Consider the following 14,753-nt stretch of genomic DNA (forward strand, 5'->3'; position numbering starts at 1 on the left):
GTTTTTGGCGCCGTTGCCGGGGATTGTTTGAGTTTGGACAACTGACGGCTCATCTTGTTGCTCAGATTAGGTAATTTTCTTTTCGTTTTCTTTTCAAAAATATTTTTCAAAAAAATCTTTCAAAAATTTCTCCTTTGTTTTCGAAAAAAATAATAATAAAAATGTTTTCAAAAATTTTCATCAGAATTTTTAAGAATGAATTCTAGTGTTTCATGAAGCATGTTGAAGTCTGGCTGGCTGTAAAGTCATGTCTAAATTTATTTGGACTGAGGCTTGCAATTTGTTATCAAAGAGCAATATACTCTCGTGTTAAAGGCTGAAGCTTGGCTGGCCATTGGCCATGTCTAGTGTTTTGGACTGGAGCTTTCATTGAAAGCTTGGCTGGCTAGTGAGCCATGTCTAATTCCTGGACTGAAGCTTTAGACTAAGAATGCAAGATTCCTGGAATTCATATTAAAAATTTTGGAATCCTTATTTTTTATTTTTCATATAATTTTCGAAAAAAAATCCAAAAAAATTAGAAAATCATAAAAATCAAAAATATTTTCTGTTTCTTGTTTGATTCTTGAATCATATCATAAGTTTGGTGTCACTTGCATATGCATCTAGCATTTTTCGAAAATATCATGCATTCATAGTGTTCTTCATGATCTTCAAGATGTTCTTGGTGAGTCTTCTTGTTTGATCTTGATGATTTTTTTTTGTTTTGTGTCTTTTCATGTTTATCATATGCATTCTTGAATTCTTAGTGTCTAAGCATTAAAAAATTCTAAGTTTCGTGTCTTGCATGTTTTCTTTGCATAAAAAAAATTTTTCAAAATATGTTCTTGATGTTCATCTTGACATTCAAAGTGTTCTTGGTGTTCATCTTGACATTCATATCATTCATACACGCATTCATTGTTTTGATTCAAAAATTTCATGCATTGCATTTTTTTTGTGTTTTTCTCTCTCATCATAAAAATTCAAAAATCAAAAAAATATCTTTCCCTTTTTCTCTCATCAAATTCGAAAATTTGGATTGACTTTTTCAAAAATTTTTAAAATCAAATTGTTTCTCATGAGTCAAATCAAATTTTCAATTTGAAAATCTTATCTTTTTCAAAATCTTTTTCAAAAATCAAATCTTTTTCAAAATTCTTAGTTATTTTCGAAAATTCCAAAAATATTTTTCAAAAATCTTTTTCTTATTTTTATACCAAATTTTCGAAAATAACATAATCAATTAATGTTTTGATTCAAAAATTTGAAGTTTGTTACTTGCTTGTTAAGAAAGATTCAAACTTTAAGTTCTAGAATCATATCTTGTGATTTCTTATGAATCAAGTCATTAATTGTGATTTTAAATATCAAATCTTTTTCAAAACTAATTTTATCATATCTTTTCAAAAATATCTTCTCATCTTATCTTTTTCAAAAATATCTTTTCAAAATATCTTTCCTAACCTCCTAACTTCCTATCTTTTCAAAATTTGTTTCAACTAACTAACTAACTTTTTGTTTGTTTCTTAACTTTTTCAAAACTACCTAACTAACTCTCTCTCTCTCTAATTTTCGAAAATATCTCCCCTCTTTTTCAAAAATTTCCTTTTTATTAACTAATTATTTTTATTTTTAAATTTTAAAAATTTTTCGAAAATTTCTAACATTTTTCAAAAACCATTTTTCAAAAATCACTAACTCTTTTTCAAAATAATTTTCGAAAATTATCCCTCCCCCATCCTATTCTATTTATTCATTCATATCCTAACATCTCATCTCTCATCTTTTCCATCCGTACAGTTGTGTTTCTTCCTTTACATCACATTCTTTGTCTCCCCCTCTTTTCTTCCACTCACAAAGGGATCCCTATACTGTGGTATAAAGGATCTCTATTATTATTATTATTTTTCTGTGCCTTCTTCTTTGTCATATGAGCAGGAGCAAGGATAAGAACATTCTTGTGGAAGCAGATCCAGAACCTGAAAGGACTCTGAAGAGAAAATTAAGAGAAGCTAAAATACAACAATCCAGAGATAACCTTTCAGAAATTTTCGAACAGGAAGAGGAGATGGCAGCCGAAAATAATAATAATGTAAGGAAGATGCTTGGTGACTTTACTGCACCTAATTCCAATCTACATGGAAGAAGCATCTCCATTCCTGCCATTGGAGCAAACAACTTTGAGCTGAAACCTCAATTAGTTTCTCTGATGCAGCAGAACTGCAAGTTTCATGGACTTCCATCTGAAGATCCTTTTCAGTTCTTAACTGAATTCTTGCAGATATGTGATACTGTTAAGACTAATGGAGTAGATCCTGAAGTCTACAGGCTCATGCTTTTCCCTTTTGCTGTAAGAGACAGAGCTAGATTATGGTTGGATTCTCAACCCAAAGACAGCCTGAACTCTTGGGATAAGCTGGTCATGGCTTTCTTAGCCAAGTACTTTCCTCCTCAAAAGCTGAGCAAGCTTAGAGCTGATGTTCAAACCTTCAGACAGAAAGAAGGTGAATCCCTCTATGAAGCTTGGGAAAGATACAAACAGTTGACCAAAAAGTGTCCTTCTGACATGCTTTCAGAATGGACCATCCTGGATATATTCTATGATGGTTTATCTGAGCTATCAAAGATGTCACTGGACACTTCTGCAGGTGGATCCATCCATCTAAAGAAAACGCCTGCAGAAGCTCAAGAACTCATTGACATGGTTGCTAATAACCAGTTCATGTACACTTCTGAAAGGAATCCTGTGAGTAATGGGACGCCTTTGAAGAAGGGAGTTCTTGAGGTTGATACTCTGAATGCCATATTGGCTCAGAATAAAATATTGACTCAGCAAGTCAATATGATTTCTCAGAGTCTGCATGGAATGCAAGCTGCATCCAACAGTACTCAAGAGGCATCTTCTGAAGAAGAAGCCTATGATCCTGAGAACCCTGCAATAGCAGAGGTAAATTACTTAGGTGAACCTTATGGAAACACCTATAACTCAACATGGAGAAATCATCCAAATTTCTCATGGAAGGATCAAAAGCCTCAACAAGGCTTTAATAATGGTGGAAGAAACAGGTTTAGCAATAGCAAGCCTTTTCCATCATCAACTCAGCAACAGACAGAGAACTCTGAACAAAATGCTTCTAATTTAGCAAACTTAGTCTCTGATCTATCCAAGGCCACTGTAAGTTTCATGAATGAAACAAGGTCTTCCATTAGAAATTTGGAAGCACAAGTGGGCCAGCTGAGTAAAAGGATCACTGAAATCCCTCCTAGTACTCTCCCAAGCAATACAGAAGAGAACCCAAAAGGAGAGTGCAAGGCCATTGACATAAGCGCCATGGCCGAACCTGTGAGGAGAGGAGAGGACGTGAATCCCAAGGAGGAAGACCTCCTGGGACGTCCAGTGGTCAATAAGGAGCTTCCCTCTGAGGAACCAAAGGACTCTGAGGCTCATCTAGAGACCATAGAGATTCCATTGAACCTCCTTATGCCCTTCATGAGCTCTGATGAGTATTCCTCTTCTGAAGAGAATGAGGATGTTACTGAAGAGCAAACTGCCAAGTTTCTTGGTGCAATCATGAAGCTGAATGCCAAATTATTTGGCATTGATGCTTGGGAAGTTGAACCTCCCTTGTTCATCAATGAACTAAGTGATCTGGATCAACTGACATTGCCTCAGAAGAGACAGGATCCTGGAAAGTTCATAATACCCTGCACCATAGGCACCATGGTCTTTAAGGCTATGTGTGACCTGGGTTCAGGAATAAACCTCATGCCCCTCTCTGTAATAGAGAAACTGGGAATCTATGGGGTGCAAGCTGCTAAAATCTCATTAGAGATGGCAGACAGCTCTAGAAAACAGGCTTATGGACAAGTAGAGGACGTGTTAGTAAAGGTTGAGGGCCTTTACATCCCTGCTGATTTCATAGTCCTGGATACTAGAAAGGAAGAGGATGAATCCATCATCCTAGGAAGACCTTTCCTGGCCACAGCAAGAGCTGTGATTGATGTTGACAGAGGTGAAATAGTCCTCCAATGGAATGAGGACTCCCTTGTGTTTAAAACTCAAGGATCTCCCTGTGCAACCATGGAGAGGAAGCAGAAAAAGCTTCTCTCAAAGCAGAGTCAACCAGAGCCCCCACAGTCAAACTCTAAGTTTGGTGTTGGGAGGCCACAACCAAACTCTAAGTTTGGTGTTGAACTCCCATATCCAAACTCTAAGTTTGGTGTTGGAGAGTCTCAACAAAGCTCTGCACATCTGTGAGGCTCCATGAGAGCCCACTGTCAAGCTATTGACATTAAAGAAGCGCTTGTTGGGAGGCAACCCAATGTTTATCTAATTCTTATTTTTATTGTTTTTCATGTTTTCTTAGGTTCATGATCATGTGGAGTCACAAAATAAACAAAAAAATCAAAAACGGAATCAAAAATAGCAGAAGAAAAATCACACCCTGGAGGAGCATCTGTCTGGCGTTCAAACGCCAGAACAGAGCATAGTTCTGGCGCTGAACGCCCAGAATGGGAGCATCCTGGCGCTGAACGCCCAGAACAAGCATGGTTCTGGCGTTCAACGCCAGAAATGGCAGCAAAGGGGCGTTGAACGCCCAAAATGGGCACCAACCTGGCGCTGAACGCCCAGAGTTGTGTGCAAGGGCATTTTGCATGCCTAAATTGGTGCAGGGATGTAAATGCCTTGACACCTCAGGATCTGTGAACCCCACAGGATCCCCACCTACCTCATCATCTCTCTTTCCATTCTTGATCATCCCTTCTATTTTCCATTTACCACTCACATCCATACACCCACTACCTTCAAAATTCAACATCTCTCTCCCACCCAATCCCACCCATATGGCCGAATATACACCTCTCTCCATCTCCTCCATACCTTCTTCTTCTTCTCCTATTCTTTCTTCTTTTGCTCGAGGGCGAGCAACATTCTAAGTTTGGTGTGGTAAAAGCATAGCTTTTTTGTTTTTTCCATAACCATTGATGGCACCTAAGGCCAGAGAAACCTCTAGAAAGAGGAAAGGGAAGACAAAAGCTTCCATCAAGTGTCTATAGCTCAGTGGTAGAACATTTGACTGCAAATCAAGAGATCCCTGAGATACCTCAGGGGATACATTTTCTTCCACACAATTATTGGAAGCAATTAAGGGTGGAACATCAAGAGCACTCCATCATCCTTCATGAAATCAGAGAAGATCTAAAGGCAATGAAGGAGGAGCAACAAAGACAAGGAAGAGACATAGAAGAGCTCAAGGACATCATTAGTTCCTCAAGAAGGAAACGCCACCATTACTAAGGTGGATTCATTCCTTGTTCTTATTTCTTCTGTTTTTCGTCATGTGCTTATCTGTGTTTGTGTCTTCATTACATGATCATTAGTAGTTAGTAACTATGTCTTAAAGTTATAAATGTCCTATGAATCCATCACCTCTCTTAAATGAAAAATGTTTTAATTCAAAAGAACAAGAAGTACATGAGTTTCGAATTTATCCTTGAACTTAGCCTAATTATATTGATGTGGTGACAATGCTTCTTGTTTTCTGAATGTATGCTTGAACAGTGCATATGTCTTTTGAAGTTGTTGTTTAAGAATGTTAAATATGTTGGCTCTTGAAAGAATGATGACTAGGAGACATGTTATTTGATAATCTGAAAAATCATAAAAATGATTCTTGAAGCAAGAAAAAGCAACAAAGAACAAAGCTTGCAGAAAAAAAAAAAAGAAAAAAATAGGCAAAAAAAAAATATAGAAAGAAAAAGAAAAAGCAAGCAGAAAAAGCCAAAAGCTCTTAAAACCAAGAGGCAAGAGCAAAAAGCCAATAAAAAGGATCCCAAGGCTTTGAGCATCAGTGGATAGGAGGACCTAAAGGAATAAAATCCTGGTCTAAGTGGCTAAACCAAGCTGTCCCTAACCATGTGCTTGTGGCGTGTAGGTGTCAAGTGAAAACTTGAGACTGAGCGGTTAAAGTCAAGGTCCAAAGCAAAAATAAAGAGTGTGCTTAAGAACCCTGGACACCTCTAATTGGGGACTTTAGCAAAGCTGAGTCACAATCTGAAAAGGTTCACCCAATTATGTGTCTGTGGCATTTATGTATCCGGTGGTAATACTGGAAAACAAAGTGCTTAGGGCCACGGCCAAGACTCATAAAGAAGCTGTGTTCAAGAATCATCATACTGAACTAGGAGAGTCAATAACACTATTCGAAATCTGAAGTTCCTATAGATGCCAATCATTCTGAACCTCAATGGATAAAGTGAAATGCCAAAACTATTCAAGAGGCAAAAAGCTATAAGTCCCGCTCATATGATTGAAGCTCTGTTTCATTGATATTTTGGAATTTATAGTATATTCTCTTCTTTTTATCCTATTTGATTTTCAGTTGCTTGGGGACAAGCAACAATTTAAGTTTGGTGTTGTGATGAGCGGATAATTTATACGCTTTTTGACATTGTTTTTAGTATGTTTTTAGCAGGATCTAGTTACTTTTAGGGATGTTTTTAATAGATTTTGTGTTAAATTCACATTTCTGGACTTTACTATGAGTTTATGTGTTTTTCTGTAATTTCAGGTATTTTCTGGCTGAAATTGAGGGACTTGAGCAGAAATCAGATTCAGAGGTTGAAAAAGGACTGCTGATGCTGTTGGATTCTGACCTCCCTGCACTCAAAGTGGATTTTCTGGAGCTACAGAACTTTACATGGCGCGCTTCCAATTGCGTTGGAAAGTAGACATCCAGGGCTTTCCAGCAATATATAATAGTCCATACTTTGGCCAAGAATAGATGACGTAAACTGGCGTTCAACGCCAGCCTTCTGCCCAAATCTGGCGTCCAGCGCCAGAAAAGGATCCAAAACCAGAGTTGAACGCCCAAACTGGCACAGAAACTGGCGTTCAACTCCACAAATGGCCTCTGCACGTGCAACACTCAGGCTCAGCCCAAACACACACCAAGTGGGCCCCGGAAGTGGATTTATGCATCAATTATTTACTCATGTAAACCCTAGTGACTAGTTTATTATAAATAGGACCTCTTACTATTGTATTTGACATCTTGGGTCTCAGTTTTAATCTATTGTTCATCTTAGGAGACTATTGATCACGCTTTAGGGGGCTGGCCATCTCGGCCATGCCTAGACCTATCACTTATGTATTTTCAACGGTAGAGTTTCTACACTCCATAGATTAAGGTGTGGAGCTCTGCTGTTCCTCAAAGATTAATGCAAAGTACTTCTGTTTTCTATTCAATTCATCTTATTTCACTTCTAAGATATCCATTCGCACCCAAGAACGTGATGAAGGTGATGATTATGTGTGACGCTCATCACCATCTCCCCTATGAACACGTGCCTGACAAACACTTCCGTTCTACATGAAATAAGCTAGAATGAATATCTCTTAGATCTCCTAACCAGAATCTTCGTGGCGTAAGCTAGAATGATGGCGGCATTCAATAGAATCCGGAAAGTCTAAACCTTGTCTGTGGTATTTCGAGTAGGATTCAATGATTGAATGACTGTGACGAGCTCCGAACTCGCGATTGCAGGGCGTTAGTGACAGACGCAAAAGGATAGTAAATCCTATTCCGGCATGATCGAGAACCGGCAGATGAATAGCCGTGCCGTGACAGGGTGCGTGAGCATATTATTCACTGAGAGGATAAGATGAAGCCATTGGCAAGGGTGATGCCTCCAGACGATTAGCCGTGCCGTGACAGGGCATTGGATCATTTTCCCGTGAGATGACCGAAAGTAGCCGTTGACAGTGGTGATGTATCACATAAAGCCAGCCATGGAAAGGAGTAAGACTGATTGGATGAAGATAGCAGGAAAGCAGAGGTTCAGAGGAATGAAAAGCATCTCCATTCGCTTATCTGAAATTCCTACCAATGATTTACATAAGTATCTCTATCCCTATTTTATTATATAATATTCGAAAACACCATTATCACTTTATATCTGCCTGACTGAGATTTACAAGGTGACCATAGCTTGCTTCATACCAACAATCTCCGTGGGATTCGACCCTTACTCACGTAAGGTATTACTTGGACGACCCAGTGCACTTGCTGGTTAGTTGTATCGAAGTTGTGACAACTATGAATTAAGATCAGAGCACCAAGCTTTGGAGCCATTACCAGGATTTGTTCGAGCCTGGAGATCACAATTTCGTGCACCATGGAGGCACACAAGGAAGAACACAAGGGAGTAAAGCTTGCTAGCACATTGGAGATACCTCTCCCCAAGCCACCACCATCCATTATTTCATTCAAGTGGGTAAATTTCTTATACTTAAGCTTTATTATTCTCCTTGAATATGGTTTGCTTGAAACGGATGGTCAACTTAGACATCTTTGTATCTTTAAGAGCAAATGAGAGATGGTTAGTAGTTGGAATTATAAATCAAGGCTCATCATGGTGACATGTTCAAAGTTTAATAGAAAAGGTTGGTATAGAGCTAGATTTCTTGGGTCTAAGATGATGTTTGGTCACTTGAATGAGAATTCCAAGATTATGCCACCCAAATGGAATAATGATGATCAACTTGAAGATAGGTGTGGCAACAAGATATGGGATCCGGAAATACATGAGGATCACCTTTGGGAGCCCATGGTTTGTGAGGAACTCCATCCAAGCTTGGAGCTATTAATTTTGAAGAATGGTTCTTATTGGAGACTCAAGCATTGGTGGATGTTCCAAGATGAGTTTAAGCACAAGCCACCTTGAGAGGAGCTCCCCATAAGTCCAACTTAAGGACAATAAACAAAAGTGCTAGCTGGGAGACACCCCACCATGGTAACTTCTTTTCATTTTCTCTTTTTGTACATATTGATAATTAGTTTAAATTCCTGTTTTTGGTTGATTTGTTGAGTATAATTGGTAGTTTAGTATGTTAAATAAGGTTTTATGGCGTTTTGGTAGCTGTTTGGAGGTTTGGAATGCTTGGATTGGTGCAAAAACATAGAAAATTTTTTTTGAAAAACAGAGCACCATCCGAACGTATGCGCACTGTGCGCGTACGCGTGCATCAAGCATTTTTGCCTATCCGCGAGCACGCGCTATGTACGCATACGCATGGATTGAGAAATTCCACCCCCAAGCCAAAAACCCGAGAGTTGTGCGAGCGTTGCGCGCGCATTGTGCCTTTCGCACAAACCAACTCGCGCGTACGCGTCACTGTCAAAATAAGCCATCGACGCGCACGCGCCATGTACGCATACGCGTCGCGTCCATTGCACCACCATCCGCGCACGCGCGCCATGCGCGCGTACGCTCAGATGTCCTTCCTTCAACACATTTCTTTTCTTCTCCTCTTTCCATTTCTTTCCTTCTCCTTTCTTCTTCCCTTCTTCTACCCCTCATCCAATACTTCCAAACACCATTCATAACCATTTATTTTAGTTAGTTAAATTAGTTAGTTAGTTAGATTATTAGTTAGTTTTAGTTAATTTTCATTTCATTTTTTCTTTTTCATTGTAATTGTTGGATTGTTAATCTTGTTTACCATTAATTGCTGCTGAGCATTAAAAAGGGATGTTATCTTAACATCATTATATTTATAATCTTTGTTGGAATCTATTGTTGAGGTTATATTTTGCTACTTGGTTTTGAGTTTTTTTCATTCCTACCTTTTAAGAATACCAAGTGATGAGAATTGCCTTCGAGCTTGTAACCCTTCTTGAATTGCATGATTTGGCCACCATGTAATTTCAATCCTTTTCCTCGATTTGGCAATTTCTTGATATTGGATGTTGAGCATTTATCTTAATGCATTCTGCTTCATGATCATATGCATCCATATGTTTACTGGTTGAATGCTCTCATGCTTCTTTAATGCTTGTTTTACCTTACAAGTTTACTTAAAGCATCTCAAGCACACTAGGATGAGTGAAGTGCATGCTTCTTTTGTGACATCGCTTTTTATGCTAATGTGTGTTCTAAACCGCACAATTTAGAATTCATACACTCATTTGTCATTACTGTCACACTACTTCACTCACTCAATTCTAGTGATTATTACCTCATTCCAACAATGTATGATTCCTTGCTCTTGTATTATCCTATCTTATGGTGTTGTATTTTTGTTTTTTTTTTTTTCATGAATGATGCACCGCAAACAAAAATGGAAGCAGAAGAAAAAAAATACGCAACAACCGGTTGATCTACCAGCTGAAGGTAGCAATCCGGAAAGTCGCCATACCCCCTTGCTCATATTTGAGTGCACTGAGGACGGTGCAAACTTTTAAGTGTGGGGAGGTCGTCCGACCGATCGGCGATTTTGGGTGACAAATTTCTAATTCTAACACTTTTGCATTTCATTTTTAGGTTTTTAGGATTTTTATTTGTATTTTTTTATTTTTGCATATATATACACAATAAGCTTAGTCAAAATAATGAAGTTTCCAAGATTTCTATCTATAGGGCACCAATTGATTTGAGTGAAAAACTCACTACAAGAAAAATACCCATTCAGCCACACTTTTTTTAAGCTACATTTGAAAAGTGTAGCCTATTCTAGGAATAGGCTACGCTTTTCTCCATGTTTCCTTTTTGCGAGAGAATAGGAATCACATTTGTGGCATCACTTGAAAAGCGATGCCTTAGATATTATAAAGATCACTTATAAAGCGTAGCCTTAACTTAAGAGTTATGGGTTCACTTTTTACACCAAAGAAAACACTTTTAAAGTGTAGCCTATTTATCATATTTCAGGTGCATTTTAAAAGTGTTGCCTAATGTATTTCAAGTCAAATATGTCAACACTTAGTAAATTTTTTTCACAATATTTCACCAAATATACAAGCACGCGTACAGTAGACACTTAGGCAAATAAAAACAAAATAACACACTTAGGCAAATAAAAACAAAAATAACATGGCCATAGACACTTAGGCAAATAAAAACAAAATAACATGGCCACTGAACTCGCGATCCCTAGCTAGCTAATCACACTCCCTTCATCACCCCCAAATCAGAGAAGACCACTGACGGCGTCAACCCTCACGGCGTCACCGCTCACGGCGTCACCGCTCATGGCGTCAGCATCTCCACCACTCACTCATCTTCATCACTCACTTCTCACCACGCCGCCACTCGTTTTCATCACCAGTTCTTGTCGCTGCGCGCTGACATCAGGAAGATCGACTGTGCGCTCGACTAAAAGCTTATCTTTATTCGCTCACCGTCGTGAAGAAAGGTATGTATCACCTTCATTTGGTTTCTAAAATCTGAGAGGGTAGGGTTCTAATTTTTGGGTTGCAATTTGGGGGTTTGGTACAAAATCCTTTGAATTCGTGAATTGATGAACATGCATGCTAATCTTGCGGCCCAGGAGAACTCAGAATTTGCTGGTTTCATTCCGTTATTGCTGCGGCGCAGCAGAACTCGTGAATTTGGGATTGTTGCGGCGCAGGAGATCGAACTCGTGAATTTGGGATTGGGGTTTCATTCCGTTTACGCAGGTACTGTATAGGCTAAAGAAAAATAGCAAACATTTTTGCACCCCAATTTGATGAAGAACAAATGATTGTAGGATCAATTTGTGGTCAAATGCTATAAATTAGTAGTAATCCATGAAAGAGTTCCCAAACTGTGAAATACACTTGTGAAAGTTGATTATATGTCTTAATTCTGGGTTTGATTCTCATAATTGTCTTTCGCTTGTTGCTTATCGTTCTCTACTCTTATAGAATTCTGCTCCACATTGATGAAACAAAAATGTTTTCCTAGTTCAAAAGTTTCCTGCGCAATCAGTGTTAGTGTTTCGTATTTTTAACACACGATTTCTTAGTATATTTTGTGTTGATTGCTTCTTGATCGAAGTACATTTCATGACTTGGCGATTGCCATTGAGGGAAAAATTGCTTCCCTGGTTCAAATTTTTTTTGTGCAATCAGTATTAGTGTTATGTTCTTAACACGGGTTTTCTTATTATTAAATACGTCCAATTTGTGTGGAACTCTTGCTTGATTGAAGTGCATTTGATGACTTGGTGACTTGCTTTAGTTGAACTCTGGAAAAGTTATCGCTGTTGGCCCCGGTCTTCGTGGCAAGGACGGGAACCTAAACCTCTTGGTTCAGTTATTATTGTCTATTATGAATGGATTTTGAGTGAAAAGTTTTGTTGTATATGATGATTGATGAAGAAGCTTCCCTTTCCATCCACAATTACTTGTTCTATTAGGAATACACAAGCTTAATTACATTCCAGCACTTCCTTTTTATTTTTTCCCTCTGATTTCTCCAATTCAAATCAATTTGCACTTTTTAAAACTTGAATAATTAAAATCCTGTGTGTAGAGCAGTGTCAAAATTCGGAAATAGATTTTATATATAATAGATTTTGATATGTCAAAGTAGTGGAGTTAGCTGTGTTAGCTTTTAGGGAAGTTTGAAGTTAGAGCCGTAGTGGCACTTAAAAGGCATATCTAGTTCTAAAAGACATGCAAACTTTTAACTAATTAAAAGGAAACTGTGATTTTTTAGAGATCTATTGTCATAAAAATAAAATTTGAGTTTCGTAATTTAATTGATTTGTAGTGTTTTCTGGGGTTTTGGTTGGACAACGACATTTTTTCTATTGATTATATACTATCATGTTGAGTTTCTTGTAAAAGATGAATTCATCTTTTTTATTGAGTTGTTCAAGAGTTGCATCATTTTAGGATCTCAAATAAGTTTTTACAGGCGTAAAATGTTGATGTTAACTTGTCTCTTCTCTCAATAATAGTGAGTATAGTAAAGATAAATAATTGTGACGTCAATTTTTTTTTATAACAATTTCGTCGGTTTTTGTTGTGTAATTAAGTCTGACGATTGCTCTTGAAAAAAATATTGTTTTAGCTCTCTCTTTATTTGGAATATTTTGCGTTCTGAATTTTTTCTTAAAAAATTGGTTTTTGTTTAGAAGTGTGGTTATAAGATAGTTGATATTAAAATTGATTCTATGAATACTTTCTTGTTGCTTCAATTTGATTCCTAACAACTGTCTTGTGTTGATAGTAATTTACTTGAAAATTAGAAAATTATCATGTCTTAATTGAGAAGTTCAATTTAATCTTATTCAAAGAGAAGTTAAATGTTGTAGTTAATTTGTTAACTTAAAAATGATCTAAAAATTATAAATAGAGAGGAGGGAGATAAGAAGTGAGAATATAGAATGATTAGGGGAGCTAATGAGAACTATGGGCTCTTATCCCTGAAGGTGGACCCTCACAGATAAAGCACCCACTTATTTCCTCTGCAATTGGTTGTCTTCTCAGTATCATAACATCAACTTACTATATAGATAAGATAAGAAAATAGTTTTTAGTTTGATTGAGATTGCTCAATATTCCAAGCAAACTGCATATACTCTTTAATAAGAAATTTGAAGCGTAGCAGTGAGCAGTGAAATCTAAACTGAAATCACAGATATTGATATTGTTAGGGATAAGTACTAACTTGCCTTGTTTTGAGGGCATCAGTGGCACAGATCAATAATAAAAAAGCCGCCTCAGAGAAATATCATGAATTTTGGTCCCTTTTAAGTGGTAGTTTTGTTTGTTTATTACTTTTGAGAATAACTTTGATTAGAAAACATAATAGTAGTAAGTAGTAACAGAGCAGAGCAACACATGGAGGCAAAATTTTGGTAGCATTTATTAAGGTAATGGTAATAATGTGTTAATATATCAGTCTTCACGTTATTATCATACTCTATCACTTGATAATAATTCACATCACTCACTGTCTCACTCTGCCCTTCTCCATCTATTTTCATAACTTTACTTTTATTTTTTAAAGTTAGAACTTCTAAGGTTATATTATATCACAGGATCTGCTCCGCAATAACTTCAAATCCGTGACTTATTGAGATTTATGATAATATTTTTATTCTTAATTATAAGTCGTTTAATAGTCAAACTGGTCCATGTGCAAAGATTTACGTTAAAGCATCCTGATTCTTTTCACTATTCTCTAAATGTATTTCATTGTCTGCTGCTGCATGGATGACCCATGTGGTTTGCATGAATGGCTGCCAAGTTCATGGCTTACCAGTTACCAGGATAATATTTTGATTAGCTCATGACTTACCATTAAATCGTCTCACTTCTACTGACCTGAATTGAGTTTTGAGAAGCAAGATTGCTTCCTTTTATTTTTAGTTACTCAGTTACTCATGCTTTGGATTTGAATTTTGGGCTGTTATCAGATTGCTTTTATTTTCCAAATAAGTTATCGACCTGAATTGAGTTTTTTTATTTTTTTTTCCTTACATTTTAATTATATCAGTTTAGAATTTATGAAAATAAATCAAGAGTAAATAATATCATAGTCTAATCTCTTAGAATTTTACTTGGTAACAAACAGATTGAAGTTTTTGGTTAAAGCTCCCAAGTGGATTTTGTCAAAACATTGATCGTGTCATGGCAAGGTACAATGCATACTTTTTTTTTTCATTTTATTATTATGCTATTAATTCATGTGTAGCTCCACTTTGATTGCTTTATTAGTTATGAAGTTGCAATTTAACTTATTATTTATGTACTATAAATTCTTTGTTTTCCTTAATTTGTTTTGCTTCAGCGAGTTTCTAGTAAAATGTTTAGAGAATTACTTCTAAAGATTAGGAACTATTTCCTAACCTAACTACAAGGCTATGAAGTCCGTTTCATAGCCCATGCCCCTTATATTTCATAACACCCTTCCTCCTCTACTCTTGTTATCTTCACTTTGCGACCCCTTATAAATTTTTCTCCAAAAAAATTTAATAATTATCGATTAGGTTT

The 14,753-nt window shown here is 37.0% G+C and overlaps 1 non-coding gene across 1 annotated transcript; it reads right to left on the bottom strand.

The window, feature by feature from the left end:
- Positions 1-2,446: 2,446 nt before the first annotated feature.
- LOC148567913 (small nucleolar RNA R71) lies at positions 2,447-2,554 on the bottom strand. The gene has a single exon (XR_015881818.1). It is a non-coding gene; the product is annotated as a small nucleolar RNA R71 (small nucleolar RNA).
- Between the last annotated feature and the right edge of the window lie 12,199 nt (positions 2,555-14,753).

Source organism: Arachis ipaensis, chromosome B4 (genome assembly GCF_059453495.1).
Source record: "Arachis ipaensis isolate K30076 ecotype BB chromosome B4, ASM5945349v1, whole genome shotgun sequence".
Taxonomy (NCBI): domain Eukaryota; kingdom Viridiplantae; phylum Streptophyta; class Magnoliopsida; order Fabales; family Fabaceae; genus Arachis; species Arachis ipaensis.